The sequence below is a fragment of the Chiloscyllium plagiosum genome, unplaced genomic scaffold (genome assembly GCF_037043375.1).
Source record: "Chiloscyllium plagiosum isolate Xiang-an unplaced genomic scaffold, Cpla_swu_hap1 HiC_scaffold_27, whole genome shotgun sequence".
NCBI classification, from domain to species: domain Eukaryota; kingdom Metazoa; phylum Chordata; class Chondrichthyes; order Orectolobiformes; family Hemiscylliidae; genus Chiloscyllium; species Chiloscyllium plagiosum.
This window is the reverse complement of record NW_028270165.1, coordinates 73667722-73693007: the sequence shown is the minus strand read 5'-3', so window position 1 is coordinate 73693007 and position 25286 is coordinate 73667722. Positions and strand designations below refer to the sequence as shown.

The 25286-nt window shown below is 56.1% G+C and overlaps 1 long non-coding RNA gene across 1 annotated transcript in view; it reads right to left on the bottom strand.

The window, feature by feature from the left end:
• LOC148144579 (uncharacterized) overlaps positions 1-24901 on the bottom strand; it is a 109254-nt gene extending 84353 nt beyond the window's left edge. Inside the window, exon 1 of the long non-coding RNA XR_015751761.1 lies at positions 24811-24901. This is a non-coding gene — a long non-coding RNA (uncharacterized LOC148144579). The remainder of the gene's footprint in view (positions 1-24810) is intronic.
• Positions 24902-25286: the final 385 nt, after the last annotated feature.

The window sequence follows — 25286 nt, the reverse complement described above, 5'->3', positions numbered from 1 at the left end:
ATTAGTTTGGGGATTGATACAGGGCTGTGGGGAGAGAGAGTGGGGCAGTGGGATTAGTTTGGGGATTGATACAGGGCTATGGGGAGAGAGAGTGGGGCAGTGGGATTAGTTTGGGGATTGATACAGGGCTATGGGGAGAGAGAGCGGGGCAGTGGGATTAGTTTGGGGATTGATACAGGGCTATGGGGGGAGAGAGCGGGGCAGTGGGATTAGTTTGGGGATTGATACAGGGCTATGGGGAGAGAGCGGGGCAGTGGGATTAGTTTGGGGATTGATACAGGGCTATGGGAGAGAGAGTGGGGCAGTGGGATTAGTTTGGGGATTGATACAGGGCTATGGGAGAGAGAGTGGTGCAGTGGGATTAGTTTGGGGATTGATACAGGGCTGTGGGGCGAGAGAGTGGGGCAGTGGGATTAGTTTGGGGATTGATACAGGGCTATGGGAGAGAGAGTTGGGCAGTGGGATTAGTTTGGGGATTGATACAGGGCTATGGGGAGAGAGCGGGGCAGTGGGATTAGTTTGGGGATTGATACAGGGCTATGGGAGAGAGAGTGGGGGCAGTGGGATTAGTTTGGGGATTGATACAGGGCTATGGGAGAGAGAGTGGGGCAGTGGGATTAGTTTGGGGATTGATACAGGGCTGTGGGGAGAGAGAGTGGGGCAGTGGGATTAGTTTGGGGATTGATACAGGGCTATGGGGAGAGAGAGCGGGGCAGTGGGATTAGTTTGGGGATTGATACAGGGCTATGGGGAGAGAGAGTGGGGCAGTGGGATTAGTTTGGGGATTGATACAGGGCTATGGGAGAGAGAGTGGGGCAGTGGGATTAGTTTGGGGATTGACACAGGGCTATGGGGAGAGAGCGCGGGGCAGTGGGATTAGTTTGGGGATTGATACAGGGCTATGGGGAGAGAGTGTGGGGCAGTGGGATTAGTTTGGGGATCGATACACGGCTATGGGGAGAGAGTGGGTCAGTGGGATTAGTTTGGGGATCGATACAGGGCTATGGGGAGAGAGCGGGGCAGAGGGATTAGTTTGGGGATTGATACATGGCTATGGAGAGAGAGTGGGGCAGTGGGATTAGTTTGGAGATCGATACAGGGCTATGGGGAGAGAGAGCGGGGCAGAGGGATTAGTTTGGGGATTGATACATGGCTATGGAGAGAGAGTGGGGCAGTGGGATTAGTTTGGGGATTGATACAGGACTATGGGGGGAGAGAGCGGGGCAGTGGGATTAGTTTGGGGATTGATACAGGGCTATGGGGAGAGAGCGGGGCAGTGGGATTAGTTTGGGGATTGATACAGGGCTATGGGAGAGAGAGTGGGGCAGTGGGATTAGTTTGGGGATTGATACAGGGCTATGGGAGAGAGAGTGGGGCAGTGGGATTAGTTTGGGGATTGATACATGGCTGTGGGGATAGAGAGTGGGGCAGTGGGATTAGTTTGGGGATTGATACAGGGCTATGGGAGAGAGAGTGGGGCAGTGGGATTAGTTTGGGGATTGATACAGGGCTATGGGGAGAGAGCGGGGCAGTGGGATTAGTTTGGGGATTGATACAGGGCTATGGGAGAGAGAGTGGGGCAGTGGGATTAGTTTGGGGATTGATACAGGGCTATGGGAGAGAGAGTGGGGCAGTGGGATTAGTTTGGGGATTGATACAGGGCTGTGGGGAGAGAGAGTGGGGCAGTGGGATTAGTTTGGGGATTGATACAGGGCTATGGGAGACAGAGTGGGGCAGTGGGATTAGTTTGGGGATTGACACAGGGCTATGGGGAGAGAGAGCGGGGCAGTGGGATTAGTTTGGGGATTGATACAGGGCTATGGGGAGAGAGAGTGGGGCAGTGGGATTAGTTTGGGGATCGATACAGGGCTATGGGGAGAGAGAGCGGGGCAGTGGGATTAGTTTGGGGATCGATTCACGGCTATGGGGAGAGAGTGGGTCAGTGGGATTAGTTTGGGGATCGATACAGGGCTATGGGGAGAGAGCGGGGGCAGTGGGATTAGTTTGGGGATTGATACAGGGCTATGGGGAGAGAGAGCGGGGCAGAGGGATTAGTTTGGGGATCGATACAGGGCTATGGGGAGAGAGAGCGGGGGCAGTGGGATTAGTTTGGGGATTGATACATGGCTATGGAGAGAGAGTGGGGCAGTGGGATTAGTTTGGGGATTGATACAGGGCTATGGGGAGAGAGAGCGGGGGCAGTGGGATTAGTTTGGGGATTGATACATGGCTATGGAGAGAGAGTGGGGCAGTGGGATTAGTTTGGGGATTGATACAGGACTATGGGGGGAGAGAGCGGGGCAGTGGGATTAGTTTGGGGATCGATACAGGGCTATGGGGAGAGAGAGCGGGGGCAGTGGGATTAGTTTGGGGATTGATACATGGCTATGGAGAGAGAGTGGGGCAGTGGGATTAGTTTGGGGATTGATACAGGGCTATGGGGAGAGAGAGTGGGGCAGTGGGATTAGTTTGGGGATTGATACAGGGCTATGGGGGGAGAGAGCGGGGCAGTGGGATTAGTTTGGGGATTGATACAGGGCTATGGGGGGAGAGAGCGGGGCAGTGGGATTAGTTTGGGGATTGATACAGGGCTATGGGGGGAGAGAGCGGGGCAGTGGGATTAGTTTGGGGATTGATACAGGGCTTTGTGGAGAGAGAGTGGGGCAGTGGGATTAGTTTGGGGATTGATACAGGGCTATGGGGAGAGAGTGGGGCAGTGGTATTAGTTTGGGGATTGATACAGGGCTATGGGGAGAGAGAGTGGGGCAGTGGGATTAGTTTGGGGATTGATACAGGGCCATGGGGAGAGAGTGGGGCAGTGTGATTAGTTTGGGGATTGATACAGGGCTATGGGGAGAGAGTGGGGCAGTGGGATTAGTTTGGGGATTGATACCGGGCTAGGGGGAGAGAGTGGGGAAGTGGGATTAGTTTGGGGATTGATACAGGGCTATGGGAGAGAGAGTGGGGCAGTGGGATTAGTTTGGGGATTGATACAGGGCTATGGGGAGAGAGCGGGGAAGTGGGATTAGTTTGGGGATTGATACAGGGCTATGGGAGAGAGAGTGGGGCAGTGGGATTAGTTTGGGGATTGATACAGGGCTGTGGGGAGAGAGAGTGGGGCAGTGGGATTAGTTTGGGGATTGATACAGGGCTATGGGAGAGAGAGTGGGGCAGTGGGATTAGTTTGGGGATTGACACAGGGCTATGGGGAGAGAGAGCGGGGCAGTGGGATTAGTTTGGGGATTGATACAGGGCTATGGGGAGAGAGAGTGGGGCAGTGGGATTAGTTTGGGGATCGATACACGGCTATGGGGAGAGAGTGGGTCAGTGGGATTAGTTTGGGGATCGATACAGGGCTATGGGGAGAGAGAGCGGGGCAGAGGGATTAGTTTGGGGATTGATACATGGCTATGGAGAGAGAGTGGGGCAGTGGGATTAGTTTGGGGATTGATACATGGCTATGGAGAGAGAGCGGGGCAGAGGGATTAGTTTGGGGATTGATACATGGCTATGGAGAGAGAGCGGGGCAGTGGGATTAGTTTGGGGATTGATACAGGGCTATGGGGAGAGAGAGTGGGGCAGTGGGATTAGTTTGGGGATTGATACAGGGCTATGGGAGAGAGAGTGGGGCAGTGGGATTAGTTTGGGGATTGATACAGGGCTGTGGGGAGAGAGAGTGGGGCAGTGGGATTAGTTTGGGGATTGATACAGGGCTATGGGAGAGAGAGTGGGGTAGTGGGATTAGTTTGGGGATTGACACAGGGCTATGGGGAGAGAGAGCAGGGCAGTGGGATTAGTTTGGGGATTGATACAGGGCTATGGGGAGAGAGAGTGGGGCAGTGGGATTAGTTTGGGGATCGATACACGGCTATGGGGAGAGAGTGGGGCAGTGGGATTAGTTTGGGGATTGATACCGGCCAATGGGGAGAGAGTGGGGAAGTGGGATTAGTTTGGGGATTGATACAGGGCTATCGGGAGAGAGAGTGGGGCAGTGGGATTAGTTTGGGGATTGATACAGGGCTATGGGGAGAGAGAGTGGGGCAGTGGGATTAGTTCGGGGTTTGATACAGGGCTCTGGGGAGAGAGCGGGGCAGTGGGATTAGTTTGGGGATTGATACAGGGCTATGGGGAGAGTGAGCGGGGCAGTGGGATTAGTTTGGGGATTGATACAGGGCTATGGGGAGAGTGAGCGGGGCAGTGGGATTAGTTTGAGGATTGATACAGGGCTATGGGGAGAGAGCGGGGCATTGGGATTAGTTTGGGGATTGATACAGGGCTATGGGGAGAGAGAGTGGGGCAGTAGGATTAGTTTGGGGATTGATACAGGGCTATGGGGAGAGAGTGGGGCAGTGGGATTAGTTTGGGGATTGATACAGGGCTATGGGGAGAGAGAGCGGGGCATTGGGATTAGTTTGGGGATTGATACAGGGCTATGGGGAGAGAGAGTGGGGCAGTGGGATTAGTTTGGGGATTGATACAGGGCTATGGGGAGAGAGCGGGGCAGTTGGATTAGTTTGGGGATTGATACAGGGCAATGGGGAGAGAGAGCGGGGCAGTGGGATTAGTTTGGGGATTGATACAGGGCTCTGGGGAGAGAGAGTGGGGCAGTGGGATTAGTTTGAGGATTGATACAGGGCTATGGGGAGAGAGAGCGGGGCAGTGGGATTAGTTTGGGGATTGATACAGGGCTATCGGGAGAGAGAGCGGGGCAGTGGGATTAGTTTGGGGATTGAGACAGGGCTATGGGGAGAGAGAGTGGGGCAGTGGGATTAGTTTGGGGATTGAGACAGGGCTATGGGGAGAGAGAGTGGGGCAGTGGGATTAGTTTGGGGATTGAGACAGGGCTATGGGGAGAGAGAGTGGGGCAGTGGGATTAGTTTGGGGATTGATACAGGGCTATGAGGAGTGAGAGCGGGGCCGTGGGATTAGTTTGGGGATTGATACAGGGCTATGGGAGAGAGAGTGGGGCAGTGGGATTAGTTTGGGGATTGATACAGGGCGATGGAGAGAGAGAGTGGGGCAGTGGGATTAGTTTGGGGATTGATACAGGGCTATGGGGAGAGAGAGTGGGGCAGTGGGATTAGTTTGGGGATTGATACAGGGGTATGGGGAGAGAGAGTGGGGCAGTGGGATTAGTTTGGGGATTGATACAGGGCTATGAGGAGAGAGAGTGGGGCAGTGGGATTAGTTTGGGGATTGATACAGGGGTATGGGGAGAGAGCGGCGCAGTGGGATTAGTTTGGGGATTGATACAGGGCTATGGGGATAGAGCGCGGGGCAGTGGGATTAGTTTGGGGATTGATACAGGGCTATGGGGAGAGAGTGGGGTAGTGGGATTAGTTTGGGGATTGATACAGGGCTCCAGGGAGAGAGTGGGGCAGTGGGATTCGTTTGGGGATTGATACAGGGCCATGGGGAGAGGGCGGGGCAGCGGGATTCGTTTGGGGATTGATACAGGGCTATGGGGAGACAGCGGGGCAGTGGGATTAGTTTGGGGATTGATATAGGGCTATGGGGAGAGAGAGTGGGGCAGTGGGATTAGTTTGGGGATTGATACAGGGCTATTGGGAGAGAGAGCGCGGCAGAGGGATTAGTTTGGGGATTGACACAGGGCTCTGGGGAGAGAGCGGGGCAGTGGGATTAGTTTGGGTATTGATACAGGGCTATGGGGAGAGAGAGCGGGGGCTGTGGGATTAGTTTGGGGATTGATACAGGGTCATGGGGAGAGAGAGTGGGGCAGTGGGATTAGTTTGGGGATTGATACAGGGCTATGGGGAGAGAGTGTGGGGCAGTGGGATTAGTTTGGGGATTGATACAGGGCTATGGGGAGAGAGTGTGGGGCAGTGGGATTAGTTTGGGGATTGATACAGGGCTATGGGGAGAGAGTGGGGCAGTGGGATTAGTTTGGGGATTGATACAGGGCTATGGGGAGAGAACGCGGCAGTGGGATTAGTTTGGGGATTGATACAGGGCTATGGGGAGAGAGAGCGGGGAAGTGGGATTAGTTTGGGGATTGATACAGGGCTATGGGGAGAGAGAGTGGGGCAGTGGGATTAGTTTGGGGATCGATATACGGCTATGGGGAGAGAGTGGGGCAGTGGGATTAGTTTGGGGGTTGATACAGGGCGATGGGGAGAGAGAGTGGGGCAGTGGGATTAGTTTGGGGATTGATACAGGGCTATGGGGAGAGAGCGGGGCAGTGGGATTAGTTTGGGGATTGATACAGGGCTATGGGGAGAGAGCGGGGCAGTGGGATTAGTTTGGGGATTGATACAGGGCTATGGGGAGAGAGCGGGGCAGTGGGATTAGTTTGGGGATTGATACAGGGCTATGGGGAGAGTGAGCGGGGCAGTGGGATTAGTTTGGGGATTGATACAGGACTATGGGGGGAGAGAGTGGGGCAGTGGGATTAGTTTGGGGATCGATACAGGGCTATGGGGAGAGAGAGCGCGGGCAGTGGGATTAGTTTGGGGATTGATACATGGCTATGGAGAGAGAGTGGGGCAGTGGGATTAGTTTGGGGATTGATACAGGGCTGTGGGGAGAGAGAGCGGGGCAGTGGGATTAGTTTGGGGATTGATACAGGGCTATGGGGAGAGAGAGCGGGGCAGTGGGATTAGTTTGGGGATTGATACAGGGCTATGGGGAGAGTGAGTGGGGCAGTGGGATTAGTTTAGGGATTGATACAGGGCTATGGGGAGAGAGAGCGGGGCAGTGGGATTAGTTTGGGGATTGATACAGGGCTATGGGGAGAGAGAGCGGGGCAGTGGGATTAGTTTGGGGATTGATACAGGGCTATGGGGAGAGAGAGCGGGGCAGTGGGATTAGTTTGGGGATTGATACAGGGCTATGGGGAGAGAGAGCGGGGCAGTGGGATAAGTTTGGGGATTGAGACAGGGCTATGGGGAGAGAGAGTGGGGCAGTGGGATTAGTTTGGGGATTGATACAGGGCTATGAGGAGAGAGAGCGGGGCAGTGGGATTAGTTTGGGGATTGATACAGGGTTATGGGAGAGAGAGTGGGGCAGTGGGATTAGTTTGGGGATTGATACAGGGCTATGGGGAGAGAGTGGGGCAGTGGGATTAGTTTGGGGATTGATACAGGGGTATGGGGAGAGAGCGGGGCAGTGGGATTAGTTTGGGGATTGATACTGGGCTATGGGGAGAGAGTGGTGTAGTGGGATTAGTTTGGGGATTGATACAGGGCTCCAGGGAGAGAGTGGGGCAGTGGGATTCGTTTGGGGATTGATACAGGGCTATGGGGAGAGGGCGGGGCAGCGGGATTAGTTTGGGGATTGATACAGGGCTGTGGGGAGAGAGAGTGGGGCAGTGGGATTAGTTTGGGGATTGATACAGGGCTATCGGGAGAGAGAGTGGGGCAGTGGGATTAGTTTGGGGATTGATACAGGGCTATGGGTAGAGAGAGTGGGGCAGTGGGATTAGTTTGGGGATTGATACAGGGCTATGGGGAGAGAGAGCGGGACAGTAGGATTAGTTTGGAATTTGATACAAGGCTGTGGGGAGAGAGAGTGGGGCAGTGGGATTAGTTTGGGGATCGATACAGGGCTATGGGGAGAGAGCGGGGCAGTGGGATTAATTTGGAATTTGATACAAGGCTGTGGGGAGAGAGAGCGGGGCAGTGGGATTAGTTTGGGGATTGATACCGGGCTATGGGGAGAGAGCGGGGGGCAGTGGGATTAGTTTGGGGATTGATACAGGGCTATGGGGAGAGAGAGTGGGGCAGTGGGATTAGTTTGGGGATCGATACACGGCTATGGGGAGAGAGTGGGTCAGTGGGATTAGTTTGGGGATCGATACAGGGCTATGGGGAGAGAGAGCGGGGCAGAGGGATTAGTTTGGGGATTGATACATGGCTATGGAGAGAGAGTGGGGCAGTGGGATTAGTTTGGGGATTGATACAGGGCTATGGGGAGAGAGAGCGGGGGCAGTGGGATTAGTTTGGGGATTGATACATGGCTATGGAGAGAGAGTGGGGCAGTGGGATTAGTTTGGGGATTGATACAGGGCTATGGGGGGAGAGAGCGGGGCAGTGGGATTAGTTTGGGGATCGATACAGGTCTATGGGGAGAGAGAGCGGGGGCAGTGGGATTAGTTTGGGGATTGATACATGGCTATGGAGAGAGAGTGGGGCAGTGGGATTAGTTTGGGGATTGATACAGGGCTATGAGAAGAGAGAGCGGGGCAGTGGGATTATGTTGGGGATTGATACAGGGCTATGGGGGGAGAGAGCGGTGCAGTGGGATTAGTTTGGGGATTGATACAGGGCTTTGTGGAGAGAGAGTGGGGCAGTGGGATTAGTTTGGGGATTGATACAGGGCTATGGGGAGAGAGAGTGGGGCAGTGGGATTAGTTTGGGGATTGATACAGGGCTATGGGGAGAGAGAGTGGGGCAGTGGGATTAGTTTGGGGATTGATACAGGGCCATGGGGAGAGAGTGGGGCAGTGTGATTAGTTTGGGGATTGATACAGGGCTATGGGGAGAGAGTGGGGCAGTGGGATTAGTTTGGGGATTGATACCGGGTTATGGGGAGAGAGTGGGGAAGTGGGATTAGTTTGGGGATTGATACCGGGCTATGGGGAGAGAGAGCGGGGCAGGGGGATTAGTTTGGGGATTGATACCGGGCTATGGGGAGAGAGAGCGGGGCAGTGGGATTAGTTTGGGGATTGAGACAGGGCTATGGGGAGAGAGCGGGGGGCAGTGGGATTAGTTTGGGGATTGATACAGGGCTATGGGGAGAGAGAGCGGGGCAGTGGGATTAATTTGGGGATTGATACACGGCTATGGGGAGAGAGAGTGGGGCAGTGGGATTAGTTTGGGGATTGATACAGGGCTATGGGGAGAGAGCGGGGCAGTGGGATTAGTTTGGGGATTGATACAGGGCTATCGGGAGAGAGAGTGGGGCAGTGGGATTAGTTTGGGGATTGATACAGGGCTATGGGGAGAGAGAGTGGGGCAGTGGGATTGGTTTGGGGATTGATACAGGGCTATCGGGAGAGAGAGTGGGGCAGTGGGATTAGTTTGGGGATTGATACAGGGCTATGGGGAGAGAGAGTGGGGCAGTGGGATTAGTTTGGGGATTGATACAGGGCTATGGGGAGAGAGCGGGGCAGTGGGATTAGTTTGGGGATTGATACAGGGCTATCGGGAGAGAGAGTGGGGCAATGGGATTAGTTTGGGGATTGATACAGGGCTATGGGGAGAGAGAGTGGGGCAGTGGGATTAGTTTGGGGATTGATACAGGGCTATGGGGAGACAGCGGGGCAGTGGGATTAGTTTGGGGATTGATACAGGGCTATGGGGAGAGAGAGTGGGCAGCAGGATTAGTTTGGGGATCGATACAGGGCTATGGGGAGAGAGAGTGGGGCAGTGGGATTAGTTTGGGGATTGATACAGGGCTATGGGGAGAGAGAGTGGGGCAGTGGGATGAGTTCGGGGATAGTTACAGGACTATGGGGACAGAGAGCGGGGCAGTGGGATTAGTTTGGGGATTGATAAAGGGCTATGGGGAGAGATTGGGGAAGTGGGATTAGTTTGGGGATTGATACAGGGCTATGGGGAGCGAGAGTGGGGTAGTGGGATGAGTTTGGGGATTGATACAGGGCTATGGGGAGAGAGAGTGGGGCAGTGGGATTAGTTTGGAATTTGATACAAGGCTGTGGGGAGAGAGAGCGGGGCAGTGGGATTAGTTTGGGGATTGATACAGGGCTTTGGGGAGAGAGAGTGGGGCAGTGGGATTAGTTTGGGGATTGACACAGGGCTATGGGGAGAGAGTGGGGCAGTGGGATTAGTTTGGGGATTGATATAGGGCTCCAGGGAGAGAGTGGGGCAGTGGGACTCGTTTGGGGATTGATACAGGGCCATGGGGAGAGGGCGGGGCAGCGGGATTAGTTTGGGGATTGATACAGGGCTATGGGGAGACAGCGGGGCAGTGGGATTAGTTTGGGGATTGATACAGGGCTATCGGGAGAGAGAGCGGGGCAGTGGGATTAGTTTGGGGATTGATACAGGGCTATGGGGAGCGAGAGTGGGGTAGTGGGATTAGTTTGGGGATTGATACAGGGCTATGTGGAGAGAGAGTGGGGCAGTGGGATGAGTTTGGGGATTGATACAGGGCTATGGGGAGAGCGGGGCAGTGGGATTAGTTTGGAATTTGATACAAGGCTGTGGGGAGAGAGAGTGGGGCAGTGGGATTAGTTTGGGGATTGATACAGGGCTTTGGGGAGAGAGAGTGGGGCAGTGGGATGAGTTCGGGGATAGTTACAGGGCTATGAGGACAGAGAGCGGGGCAGTGGGATTAGTTTGGGGATTGATACAGGGCTATGGGAGTGAGAGTGGGGCAGTGGGATTAGTTTGGGGATTGATACAGGGCTATGGGGAGAGAGAGTGGGGCAGTGGGATTAGTTTGGGGATTAATACAGGGCTATGGGGAGAGAGTGGGGCAGTGGGATTAGTTTGGGGATTGATACAGGGGTATGGGGAGAGAGAGGGGCAGTGGGATTAGTTTGGGGATTGATACACGGCTATGGGGATAGTGCGCGGGGCAGTGGGATTAGTTTGGGGATTGATACAGGGCTATGGGGAGAGAGTGGGGTAGTGGGATTAGTTTGGGGATTGATACAGGGCTCCAGGGAGAGAGTGGGGCAGTGGGATTCGTTTGGGGATTGATACAGGGCCATGGGGAGAGGGCGGGGCAGCGGGATTTGTTTGGGGATTGATACAGGGCTATGGGGAGACAGCGGGGCAGTGGGATTAGTTTGGGGATTGATACAGGGCTATCGGGAGAGAGAGTGGGGCATTGGGATTAGTTTGGGGATTGATACAGGGCTATGGGGAGAGAGAGTGGGGCAGTGGGATTAGTTTGGGGATTGGTACCGGGCTATGGGGAGAGAGCGGGGGGCAGTGGGATTAGTTTGGGGATTGATACAGGGCTATGGGGAGAGAGAGTGGGGCAGTGGGATTAGTTTGGGGATTGATACCGGGCTATGGGGAGAGAGCGGGGGGCAGTGGGATTAGTTTGGGGATTGATACAGGGCTATGGGGAGAGAGAGCGGGGCAGTGGGATTAGTTTGGGGATTGATACAGGGCTATGGGGAACGAGAATGGGGCTGTGGGATTAGTTTGGGGATTGACACAGGGCGATGGGGAGAGAGAGCGGGGGCAGTGGGATTAGTTTGGGGATTGATACAGGGCTATGGGGAGAGAGAGTGGGGCAGTGGGATTAGTTTGGGGATTGATACAGGGCTATGGGGAGAGAGAGTGGGGCAGTGGGATTAGTTTGGGGATTGATACAGGGCTATGGGGAGACAGAGCGGGGCAGTGGGATTAGTTTGGGTATTGATACAGGGCTATGGGGAGAGAACGGGGCAGTGGGATTAGTTTGGGGATTGATACAGGGCTATGGGGAGAGAGAGTGGGGCAGTGGGATTAGTTTGGGGATTGATACAGGGCTCTGGGGAGAGAGAGTGGGGCAGAGGGATTAGTTTGGGGATTGATAGACGGCTATGGGGAGAGAGAGTGGGGCAGTGGGATTAGTTTGGGGATTGATACAGGGCTATGGGGAGAGAGAGCGGGGCAGTGGGATTAGTTTGGAGATTGATACAGGGCTATGGGGAGAGAGAGAGGGGCAGTGGGATAAGTTTGGGGATTGATACAGGGCTATGGGGAGAGAGAGTGGGGCAGTGGGATTAGTTTGGGGATTGATACAGGGCTATGGGGAGAGAGCGGGGCAGTGGGATTAGTTTGGGGATTGATACAGGGCTCTGGGGAGAGAGTGGGGCAGTGGGATTAGTTTGGGGATTGATACAGGGCCGTGGGGAGAGAGAGTGGGGCAGTGGGATTAGTTTGGGGATTGATACAGGGTCATGGGGAGAGAGAGTGGGGCAGTGGGATTAGTTTGGGGATTGATACAGGGCTATGGGGAGAGAGAGTGGGGCAGTGGGATTAGTTTGGGGATTGATACAGTGCTATGGGGAGAGAGAGTGGGGCAGTGGGATTAGTTTGGAGATTGATACAGGGCGATGGGTAGAGAGTGTGGGGCAGTGGGATTAGTTTGGAGATTGATACAGGGCTATGGGTAGAGAGTGTGGGGCAGTGGGATTAGTTTGGAGATTGATACAGGGCTATGGGAGAGAGAGTGGGGCAGTGGGATTAGTTTGGAGATTGATACAGGGCTATGGGGAGAGAGAGCGGGGCAGTGGGATTAGTTTGGGGATTGAGACAGGGCTATGGGGAGAGAGAGTGGGGCAGTGGGATTAGTTTGGGGATTGATACAGGGCTATGAGGAGAGAGAGCGGGGCAGTGGGATTAGTTTGGGGATTGATACAGGGCTATGGGAGAGAGAGTGGGGCAGTGGGATTAGTTTGGGGATTGATACAGGGCTATGGGGAGAGAGTGGGGCAGTGGGATTAGTTTGGGGATTGATACAGGGCTATGGGGATAGAGCGCGGGGCAGTGGGATTAGTTTGGGGATTGGTACAGGGCTCCAGGGAGAGAGTGGGGCAGTGGGATTCGTTTGGGGATTGATACAGGGCCATGGGGAGAGGGCAGGGCAGCGGGATTAGTTTGGGGATTGATACAGGGCCATGGGGAGAGGGCAGGGCAGCGGGATTAGTTTGGGGATTGATACAGGGCTATGGGGAGAGAGCGGGGCAGTGGGATTAGTTTGGGGATTGATACAGGGCTATCGGGAGAGAGAGTGGGGCAGTGGGATTAGTTTGGGGATTGATACAGTGCTATGGGGAGAGAGTTGGGGGCAGTGGATTAGTTTGGGGACTGATACAGGGCTATGGGGAGAGAGAGCGGGGCAGTGGGATTAGTTTGGGGATTGATACAGGGCTATGGGGAGAGAGCGGGGCAGTGGGATTAGTTTGGGGATTGATACAGGGCTATCGGGAGAGAGAGTGGGGCAATGGGATTAGTTTGGGGATTGATACAGGGCTATGGGGAGACAGTGGGGCAGTGGGATTAGTTTGGGGATTGATACAGTGGTATGGGGAGAGAGCGGGGCAGTGGGATTAGTTTGGGGATTGATACAGGGCTATGGGGAGAGAGTGGGGTAGTGGGATTAGTTTGGGGATTGATACAGGGCTCCAGGGAGAGAGTGGGGCAGTGGGATTCGTTTGGGGATTGATACAGGGCCATGGGGAGAGGGCGGGGCAGCGGGATTAGTTTGGGGATTGATACAGGGCTATGGGGAGACAGCGGGGCAGTGGGATTAGTTTGGGGATTGATACAGGGCTATCGGGAGAGAGAGTGGGGCAGTGGGATTAGTTTGGGGATTGATACAGGGCTATGGGGAGAGAGAGTGGGGCAGTGGGATTAGTTTGGGGATTGATACAGTGCTATGGGGAGAGAGTTGGGGGCAGTGGATTAGTTTGGGGACTGATACAGGGCTATGGGGAGAGAGAGCGGGGCAGTGGGATTAGTTTGGGGATTGATACAGGGCTATGGGGAGAGAGCGGGGCAGTGGGATTAGTTTGGGGATTGATACAGGGCTATCGGGAGAGAGAGTGGGGCAATGGGATTAGTTTGGGGATTGATACAGGGCTATGGGGAGAGAGTGGGGCAGTGGGATTAGTTTGGGGATTGATACAGTGGTATGGGGAGAGAGCGGGGCAGTGGGATTAGTTTGGGGATTGATACAGGGCTATGGGGAGAGAGTGGGGTAGTGGGATTAGTTTGGGGATTGATACAGGGCTCCAGGGAGAGAGTGGGGCAGTGGGATTCGTTTGGGGATTGATACAGGGCCATGGGGAGAGGGCGGGGCAGCGGGATTAGTTTGGGGATTGATACAGGGCTATGGGGAGACAGCGGGGCAGTGGGATTAGTTTGGGGATTGATACAGGGCTATCGGGAGAGAGAGTGGGGCAGTGGGATTAGTTTGGGGATTGATACAGGGCTATGGGGAGAGAGAGTGGGGCAGTGGGATTAGTTTGGGGATTGATACCGGGCTATGGGGAGAGAGCGGGGGGCAGTGGGATTAGTTTGGGGATTGATACAGGGCTATGGGGAGAGAGAGTGGGGCAGTGGGATTAGTTTGGGGATTGATACCGGGCTATGGGGAGAGAGCGGGGGGCAGTGGGATTAGTTTGGGGATTGATACAGGGCTATGGGGAGAGAGAGCGGGGCAGTGGGATTAGTTTGGGGATTGATACAGGGCTATGGGGAGAGAGAGTGGGGCAGTGGGATTAGTTTGGGGATTGACACAGGGCGATGGGGAGAGAGCGGGGGCAGTGGGATTAGTTTGGGGATTGATACAGGGCTATGGGGAGAGAGAGTGGGGCAGTGGGATTAGTTTGGGGATTGATACAGGGCTATGGGGAGAGAGAGTGGGGCAGTGGGATTAGTTTGGGGATTGATACAGGGCTCTGGGGAACGAGAATGGGGCTGTGGGATTAGTTTGGGGATTGACACAGGGCGATGGGGAGAGAGCGGGGGCAGTGGGATTAGTTTGGGGATTGATACAGGGCTATGGGGAGAGAGAGTGGGGCAGTGGGATTAGTTTGGGGATTGATACAGGGCTATGGGGAGAGAGAGTGGGGCAGTGGGATTAGTTTGGGGATTGATACAGGGCTATGGGGAGAGAGAGCGGGGCAGTGGGATTAGTTTGGGTATTGATACAGGGCTATGGGGAGAGAGCGGGGCAGTGGGATTAGTTTGGGGATTGATACAGGGCTATGGGGAGAGAGAGTGGGGCAGTGGGATTAGTTTGGGGATTGATACAGGGCTCTGGGGAGAGAGAGTGGGGCAGAGGGATTAGTTTGGGGATTGATAGACGGCTATGGGGAGAGAGAGTGGGGCAGTGGGATTAGTTTGGGGATTGATACAGGGCTATGGGGAGAGAGAGTGGGGCAGTGGGATTAGTTTGGGGATTGATACAGGGCTATGGGGAGAGAGAGAGGGGCAGTGGGATTAGTTTGGGGATTGATACAGGGCTATGGGGAGAGAGAGTGGGGCAGTGGGATTAGTTTGGGGATTGATACAGGGCTATGGGGAGAGAGCGGGGCAGTGGGATTAGTTTGGGGATTGATACAGGGCTCTGGGGAGAGAGTGGGGCAGTGGGATTAGTTTGGGGATTGATACAGGGCTGTGGGGAGAGAGAGTGGGGCAGTGGGATTAGTTTGGGGATTGATACAGGGTCATGGGGAGAGAGAGTGGGGCAGTGGGATTAGTTTGGGGATTGATACAGGGCTATGGGGAGAGAGAGTGGGGCAGTGGGATTAGTTTGGGGATTGATACAGGGCTATGGGGAGAGAGAGTGGGGCAGTGGGATTAGTTTGGAGATTGATACAGGGCGATGGGTAGAGAGTGTGGGGCAGTGGGATTAGTTTGGAGATTGATACAGGGCTATGGGTAGAGAGTGTGGGGCAGTGGGATTAGTTTGGAGATTGATACAGGGCTATGGGAGAGAGAGTGGGGCAGTGGGATTAGTTTGGAGATTGATACAGGGCTGTGGGGAGAGAGAGCGGGGCAGTGGGATTAGTTTGGGGATTGAGACAGGGCTATGGGGAGAGAGAGTGGGGCAGTGGGATTAGTTTGGGGATTGATACAGGGCTATGGGGAGAGAGTGGGGCAGTGGGATTAGTTTGGGGATTGATACAGGGCTATGGGGAGAGAGAGTGGGGCAGTGGGATTAGTTTGGGGATTGATACAGGGCTATGGGGATAGAGCGCGGGGCAGTGGGATTAGTTTGGGGATTGATACAGGGCTCCAGCGAGAGAGTGGGGCAGTGGGATTCGTTTGGGGATTGATACAGGGCCATGGGGAGAGGGCAGGGCAGCGGGATTAGTTTGGGGATTGATACAGGGCCATGGGGAGAGGGCAGGGCAGCAGGATTAGTTTGGGGATTGATACAGGGCTATGGGGAGAGAGCGGGGCAGTGGGATTAGTTTGGGGATTGATACAGGGCTATGGGGAGAGAGCGGGGCAGTGGGATTAGTTTGGGGATTGATACAGGGCTATCGGGAGAGAGAGTGGGGCAGTGGGATTAGTTTGGGGATTGATACAGGGCTATGGGGAGAGAGAGTGGGGCAGTGGGATTAGTTTGGGGATTGATACAGGGCTATGGGGAGAGAGCGGGGCAGTGGGATTAGTTTGGGGATTGATACAGGGCTATGGGGAGAGAGAGTGGGGCAGCAGGATTAGTTTGGGGATCGATACAGGGCTATGGGGAGAGAGAGTGGGGCAGTGGGATTAGTTTGGGGATTGATACAGGGCTATGAGGAGAGAGAGTGGGGCAGTGGGATGAGTTCGGGGATAGTTACAGGACTATGGGGAGAGAGAGCGGGGCAGTGGGATTAGTTTGGGGATTGATACAGGGCGATGGGGAACGAGAGTGGGGCAGTGGGATTAGTTTGGGGATTGATAAAGGGCTATGAGGAGAGATTGGGGAAGTGGGATTAGTTTGGGGATTGATACAGGGGTATGGGTAGCGAGAGTGGGGTAGTGGGATTAGTTTGGGGATTGATACAGGGCTATGTGGAGAGAGAGTGGGGCTGTGGGATTAGTTTGGGGATTGATACAGGGCAATGGGTAGAGAGAGTGGGGCAGTGGGATTAGTTTGGGGATCGATACACGGCTATGGGGAGAGAGTGGGGCAGTGGGATTAGTTTGGGGATTGATACAGGGCTATGGGGAGAGAGTGGGGCAGTGGGGTTTGTTTGGGGATTGATACAGGGCTATGGGGAGAGAGAGCGGGGCAGTGGGATTAGTTTGGGGATTGATACAGGGCTATGGGGAGAGAGAGCGAGGCAGTGGGATTAGTTTGGGGATTGATACAGGGCTATGGGGAGAGAGAGTGGGGCAGTGGGATTAGTTCGGGGATTGATAAAGGGCTATGGGGAGAGAGTGGGGCAGAGGGATTAGTTTGGGGATTGATACAGGGCTCTGGGGAGAGAGCGGGGCAGTGGGATTAGTTTGGGGATTGATACAGGGCTATGGGGAGAGAGAGCGAGCCAGTGGGATTAGTTTGGGGATTGATACAGGGCTATGGGGAGAGAGAGTGGGGGCAGTGGGATTAGTTTGGGGAGTGATACAGGACTATGGGGAGAGAGAGCGGGGCAGTGGGATTAGTTTGGGGATTGATACTGGGCTGTGGGGAGAGAGAGCAGGGCAGTGGGATTAGTTTGGGGATTGATACTGGGCTATGGGGAGAGAGAGTGGGGCATTGGGATTAGTTTGGGGATTGATACAGGGTCATGGGGAGAGAGAGTGGGGCAGTGGGAGCAGTTTGGGGATTGATACAGGTCTGTGGGGAGAGAGAGCGGGGCAGTGGGATTAGTTTGGGGATTGATACAGGGCTTTGTGGAGAGAGAGTGGGGCAGTGGGATCAGTTTGGGGATTGATACAGGGCTGTGGGGAGAGAGAGCGGGGCAGTGGGATTAGTTTGGGGATTGATACAGGGCTATGGGGAGAGAAAGTGGGGCATTGCGATTAGTTTGGGGATTGATACAGGGCTATGGGGAGAGAGAGAGGGGCAGTGGGATTAGTGTGGGGATTGATACAGGGATATGGGGAGAGAGAGTGGGGCATTGCGATTAGTTTGGGGATTGATACAGGGCTATGGGGAGAGAGCGGGGCAGTGGGATTAGTTCGGGGATTGGTACAGGGCTATGGGGAGAGAGCGGGGCAGTGGGATTAGTTCGGGGATTGGTACAGGGCTATTAGGAGAGAGGGGGGCAGTGGGATTAGTTTGGGGTTTGATACAGGGCTATGGGGAGAGAGAGTAGGGCAGTGGGATTAGTTTGGGGATTGATACAGGACTATGGGGAGAGAGAGTGGGGCAGTGGGATTAGTTTGGGGATTGATACAGGGCTATGGGGAGAGAGAGTGGGGCAGTGGGATTAATTTGGGGATTGATACAGGGCTATGGGGAGAGAGAGTGGGGCAGCGGGATTAGTTTGGGGATAGGTACAGGGCTATGGAGAGAGAGAGTGGGGCAGTGGGATTAGTTTGGGGATTGATACAGGGCTATGGGGAGAGAGAGTGGGGCAGTGGGATTAGTTTGGGGATTGATACAGGGCTATGGGGAGAGAGTGGGGCAGTGGGATTAGTTTGGGGATTGATACAGGGCTATGGGGAGAGAGAGCGGGGCAGTGGGATTAGTTTGGGGATTGATACAGGGTTATGGGGAGAGAGAGTGGGGCAGTGGGATTAGTTTGGGGTTTGATACAGGGCTATGGGGAGAGAGAGTGGGGCATTGGGATTAGTTTGGGGATTGATAAAGGGCTATGGGGAGAGAGTGGGGCAGTGGGATTAGTTTGGGTTTTGATACAGGGCTATGGGGAGAGAGTGGGGCAGTGGGATTAGTTTGGGGATTGATACAGGGCTATGGGGAGAGAGAGTGGGGCAGTGGGATTAGTTTGGGGATTGATACAGGGCTATGGGGAGAGAGCGGGGCAGTGGGATTAGTTTGGGGATTGATACAGGGCTATGGGAGAGAGCAGGGTAGTGGGATTAGTTTGGGGATTGATAAAGGGCTATGGGGAGAGTGGGGCTGCGGGATTAGTTTGGGGATTGATACAGGGCTATGGGGAGAGAGAGTGGGGCAGTGGGATTAGTTTGGGGATTGATAAAGGGCTATGGGGAGAGAGTGGGGCAGTGGGATTAGTTTGGGGATTGATACAGGGCTATGGGGAGAGAGAGCGGGGCAGTGGGATTAGTTTGGGGATTGATACAGGGTTATGGGGAGAGAGAGCGGGGCAGTGGGATTAGTTTGGGGATTGATACAGGGTTATGGGGAGAGAGAGTGTGGCAGTGGGATTAGTTTGGGGATTGATACAGGGCTATGGGGAGAGAGAGTGGGGCAGTGGGATTAGTTTGGGGATTGATACAGGGCTATGGGGAGAGAGAGTGTGGCAGTGGGATTAGTTTGGGGATTGATACAGGGCTCTGGGGAACGAGAGTGGGGCAGTGGGATTAGTTTGGGGATTGATACAGGGCTATGGGGAGAGAGAGTGGGGCAGTGGGATTAGTTTGGGGATTGATACAGGGCTGTGGGGAGAGAGTGGGGCAGTGGGATTAGTTTGGAATTTGATACAAGGCTGTGGGGAGAGAGAGTGGGGCAGTGGGATTAGTTTGGGGATTGATACAGGGCTGTGTGGAGAGTGGGGCAGTGGGATTAGTTTGGGGATTGATACAGGGCTATGGGGAGAGAGCGGGGCAGTGGGATTAGTTTGGGGATTGATACAGGGCTATGTGGAGAGTGGGGCAGTGGGATTAGTTTGGGGATTGATACAGGGCTATGGGGAGAGAGAGTGGGGCAGTGGGATTAGTTTGGAATTTGATACAAGGCTGTGGGGAGAGAGAGCGGGGCAGTGGGATTAGTTTGGGGATTGATGCAGGGCTATGGGGAGAGAGCGGGGCAGTGGGATTAGTTTGGGGATTGATACAGGGCTATGTGGAGAGTGGGGCAGTGGGATTAGTTTGGGGATTGATACAGGGCTATGGGGAGAGAGAGCGGGGCAGTGGGATTAGTTTGGGGATTGATACAGGGCTATGGGGAGAGAGAGTGGGGCAGTGGGATTAGTTTTGGGATTGATACAGGGCTATGGGGAGAGAGAGTGGGGCAGTGGGATTAGTTTGGGGATTGATACAGGGCTATGGGGAGACAGTGGGGCAGTGGGATTAGTTTGGGGATTGATACAGGGCTATGGGGAGAGAGAGTGGGGCAGTGGGATTAGTTTGGGGATTGATACAGGGCTATGGGGAGAGAGAGTGGGGCAGTGGGATTAGTTTGGGGATTGATACAGGGCTATGGGGAGAGAGAGTGGAGCAATGGGATTAGCTTGGGGATTGATACAGGGCTATGGGGAGAGAGAGTGGGGCAGTGGGATTAGTTTGGTGATTGATACAGGGCTATGGGGAGAGAGAGCGGGGCAGTGGGATTAGTTTGGGGATTGATACAGGGCTATGGGGAGAGAGAGTGGAGCAATGGGATTAGTTTGGGGATTGATACAGGGCTTTGGGGAGAGAGAGCGGGGCAGTGGGATTAGTTTGGGGATTGATACAGGGCTATGGGGAGAGAGAGTGGAGCAATGGGATTATTTTGGGGATTGATACAGGGCGATGGGGAGAGAGAGTGGGGCAGTGGGATTAGTTTGGGGATTGATACAGGGCTATGGGGAGAGAGAGCGGGGCAGTGGGATTAGTTTGGGGATTGATACAGGGCTATGGGGAGAGAGAGCGGGGCAGTGGGATTAGTTTGGGGATTGATACAGGGCTATGGGGAGAGAGAGTGGGGCAGTGGGATTAGTTTGGGGATTGATACAGGGCTATGGGGAGAGAGAGTGGGGCAGTGGGATTAGTTTGGGGATTGATACAGGGCTATGGGGAGAGAGAGTGGGGCAGTGGGATTAGTTTGGGGATTGATACAGGGCTATGGGGAGAGAGAGTGGGGCAGTGGGATTAGTTTGGGGATTGATACAGGGCTATGGGGAGAGAGAGTGGGGCAGTGGGATTAGTTTGGGGATTGATACAGGGCTATGGGGAGAGAGAGTGGGGCAGTGGGATTAGTTTGGGGATTGTTACAGGGCTATGGGGAGAGAGAGTGGGGCAGTGGGATTAGTTTGGGGATTGATACAGGGCTATGGGGAGAGAGAGTGGGGCAGTGGGATTAGTTTGGGGATTGATACAGGGCTATGGGGAGAGAGAGTGGGGCAGTGGGATTAGTTTGGGGATTGATACAGGGCTATGGGGAGAGAGAGTGGGGCAGTGGGATTAGTTTGGGGATTGATACAGGGCTCTGGGGAGAGAGAGTGGGGCAGTGGGATTAGTTTGGGGATTGATACAGGGCTATGGGGAGAGAGAGTGGGGCAGTGGGATTAGTTTGGGGATTGATACAGGGCTATGGGGAGAGAGAGTGGGGCAGTGGGATTAGTTTGGGGATTGATACAGGGCTATGGGGAGAGAGAGTGGGGCAGTGGGATTAGTTTGGGGATTGATACAGGGCTATGGGGAGAGAGAGCGGGGCAGTGGGATTAGTTTGGGGATTGATACAGGGCTATGGGGAGAGAGCGGGGCAGTGGGATTAGTTTGGGGATTGATACAGGGCTATGGGGAGAGAGAGTGGGGCAGTGGGATTAGTTTGGGGATTGATACAGGGCTATGGGGAGAGTGAGTGGGGCAGTGGGATTAGTTTGGGGATTGATACAGGGCTATGGGGAGAGAAGGGGACCTGGATAGAAGTGGGGTACCCCAGAGCAGAGGACACTGAGAGACTGAGCCCGGAGGACACGTTAATTTTACAATAATTCACTTTATTGCTCAACAGGACTCTGGTGTGCGCTAATCTCTTCCACTATCGTTATCTCTCAGAGAGGGCGAGTCTGCAGGCTCAATGGGAGGGGCTGGACTGATACACCTGCAGGGAGACAGAAACCAGCAGCTTCATTGGGAATTCGTACAGCGCAGGGAAGGTGACTCCACGGGAACAGTGCATCTGGGACAACAGGCAACAGGGGTGGGTACCAGCCCCTCCCTCACTAACACACAGCCCGTCCCACTCTCCCAGCCCCTCCCTCACTAACACACAGCCCGTCCCACTCTCCCAGCCCCTCCCTCACTAACACACTGCCCGTCCCACTCTCCCAGCCCCTCCCTCACTAACACACTGCCCGTCCCACTCTCCCAGCCCCTCCCTCACTAACACACTGCCCGTCCCACTCTCCCAGCCCCTCCCTCACTAACACACAGCCCGTCCCACTCTCCCAGCCCCTCCCTCACTAACACACAGCCCCTCCCTCACTAACACACAGCCCGTCCCACCCTCCCAGCCCCTCCCTCACTAACACACAGCCCGTCCCACCCTCCCAGCCCCTCCCTCACTAACACACAGCCCGTCCCACCCTCCCAGCCCCTCCCTCACTAACACACAGCCCGTCCCACTCTCCCAGCCCTTCCCTCACTAACACACTGCCCGTCCCACTCTCCCAGCCCCTCCCTCACTAACACACAGCCCGTCCCACTCTCCCAGCCCCTCCCTCACTAACACACAGCCCGTCCCACCCTCCCAGCCCCACCCACACTAACACACAGCCCGTCCCGCTCTCCCAGACCCTCCCTCACTAACACACAGCCTGTCCCACTCTCCCAGCCCCTCCTCACTAACACACAGCCCGTCCCACTCTCCCAGCCCCTCCCTCACTAACACACAGCCCGTCCCACCCTCCCAGCCCCTCCCTCACTAACACACAGCCCGTCCCACTCTCCCAGCCCCTCCCTCACTAACACGCAGCCCGTCCCACCCTCCCAGCCCCTCCCTCACTAACACACAGCCCGTCCCACCCTCCCAGCCCCTCCCTCACTAACACACAGCCCGTCCCACTCTCCCAGCCCCTCCCTCACTAACACACAGCCCGTCCCACTCTCCCAGCCCCTCCCTCACTAACACACAGCCCGTCCCACTCTCCCAGTCCCTCCCTCACTAACACACAGCCCGTCCCACTCTCCCAGCCCCTCCCTCACTAACACACAGCCCGTCCCACCCTCCCAGCCCCTCCCTCACTAACACACAGCCCGTCCCACCCTCCCAGCCCCTCCATCACTAACACACAGCCCGTCCCACTCTCCCAGCCCCTCCCTCACTAACACACAGCCCCTCCCTCACTAACACACAGCCCCTCACTCCCTCCCAGCCCCTCCTCACTAACACACAGCCCGTCCCCCTCTCCCAGCCCCTCCCTCACTAACACACAGCCCGTCCCCCTCTCCCAGCCCCTCCCTCACTAACACACAGCCCGTCCCACTCTCCCAGCCCCTCCCTCACTAACACACAGCCCGTCCCCCTCTCCCAGCCCCACCCTCACTAACACACAGCCCGCCCCACCCTCCCAGCCCCTCCCTCACTAACACACAGCCCGTCCCACTCTCCCGGCCCCTCCTCACTAACACACAGCCCGTCCCACTCTCCCAGCCCCTCCCTCACTAACACACAGCCCGTCCCACTCTCCCAGTCCCTCCCTCACTAACACACAGCCCGTCCCACTCTCCCAGTCCCTCCCTCACTAACACACAGCCCGTCCCACTCTCCCAGCCCCTCCCTCACTAACACACAGCCCGTCCCCCTCTCCCAGCCCCTCCCTCACTAACACACAGCCCGTCCCCCTCTCCCAGCCCCTCCCTCACTAACACACAGCCCGCCCCACTCCCCCAGCCCCTCCCTCACTAACACACAGCCCGTCCCACTCTCCCAGCCCCTCCCTCACTAACACACAGCCCGTCCCACTCTCCCAGTCCCTCCCTCACCAACACACAGCCCGTCCCACTCTCCCAGCCCCTCCCTCACTAACACACAGCCCGTCCCACTCTCCCAGCCCCTCCCTCACTAACACACAGCCCGTCCCACTCTCCCAGTCCCTCCCTCACCAACACACAGCCCGTCCCACTCTCCCAGTCCCTCCCTCACCAACACACAGCCCGTCCCACTCTCCCAGCCCCTCCCTCACTAACACACAGCCCGTCCCACCTCTCCCAGCCCCTCCCTCACTAACACACAGCCCGTCCCACCCTCCCAGCCCCTCCCTCACTAACACACAGCCCGTCCCACTCTCCCAGCCCCTCCCCTCACCAACACACAGCCCGTCCCACACTCCCAGCCCCTCCCTCACTAACACACAGCCCGTCCCACTCTCCCAGCCCCTCCCTCACTAACACACAGCCCGTCCCCCTCTCCCAGCCCCTCCCTCACTAACACACAGCCCGTCCCACCCTCCCAGCCCCTCCCTCCCTAACACACAGCCCGTCCCACTCTCCCGGGCCCCTCCCTCACTAACACACAGCCCGTCCCCCTCTCCCAGCCCCTCCCTCACTAACACACAGCCCGTCCCACCCTCCCAGCCCCTCCCTCACTAACACACAGCCCGTCCCACCCTCCCAGCCCCTCCCTCACTGACACACAGCCCGTCCCACTCTCCCAGCCCCTCCCTCACTAACACGCAGCCCGCCCCACTCTCCCAGCCCCTCCCTCACTAACACACAGCCCGTCCCACTCTCCCAGCCCCTCCCTCACTAACACACAGCCCGTCCCACCCTCCCAGCCCCTCCCTCACTAACACACAGCCCGTCCCACTCTCCCAGCCCCTCCCTCACTTACACACAGCCCGTCCCACTCTCCCAGCCCCTCCCTCACTACCGCACAGCCCGTCCCACTCTCCCAGCCCCTCCCTCACTAACACACAGCCTGTCCCACTCTCCCAGCCCCTCCCTCACCAACACACAGCCCGCCGTCCCACCCTCCCAGCCCCCTCCCTCACTACCGCACAGCCCGTCCCACTCTCCCAGCCCCTCCCTCACTAACACACAGCCTGTCCCACTCTCCCAGCCCCTCCCTCACCAACACACAGCCCGTCCCACCCTCCCAGCCCCTCCCTCACTAACACACAGCCCGTCCCACCCTCCCAGCCCCTCCATCACTAACACACAGCCCGTCCCACTCTCCCAGCCCCTCCCTCACTAACACACAGCCCGTCCCACCCTCCCAGCCCCTCCCTCACTAACACACAGCCCGTCCCACTCTCCCAGCCCCTCCCTCACTAACACACAGCCCGTCCCATCCTCCCTCACTAACACACAGCCCGTCCCACCCTCCCACCCTTGTTTCCTACAAAGTCACGGAGCCCTGCACCTCCATCGCTGTTCCTGTGCCAGGATTGTTGTCCTGTTGAAATCGAGTGTGGAAATTCCGGCTGGGTTCCCCCTCTCGTGTCTAGTTCTCACGCTGAGTGTGAGTGCGTGCTGGGTGTTGAGTGTGTGTGCGAGTGTTTGTTCGCAGTGAACAGCGTGTGTTCCTACTCACCTCCCATCTGCATCCTCCACGTCCGCGTCTCCGTCACTGCCTCTCAGCACAGCTTCAGCGTCCAGCTCTCGCTCGGTGTTCGCCTCCTCCTGCACACACGCACACGCAAACACACGCACGTACATGCACGCACATACACACACGCACACACACACGCACACACACACACACAGGGGGAACGCAGTCAGAGTCCGTCACACAATAGGTTCGTGCCCGAGAGAGCGGTTAGGGAGGGAGAGGGAGAGAGTGACGGGAGAGGGAGAGGGGGGAGAGGGACGGGAGAGGGGGACGGGTGAGGGGAGAGGGGGAGAGTGGGAGAGACTAACGGGAGAGGGGGAGAGGGAGAGTGGGAGAGAGTGATGGGAGAGGGAGAGAGGGATGGGAGTGGGAGAGTGGGAGAGAGTGATGGGGGAGAGGGAGAGAGGGACGGGAGTGGGAGAGTGGGAGAGAGTGATGGCAGAGTGGGAGAGAGTGAT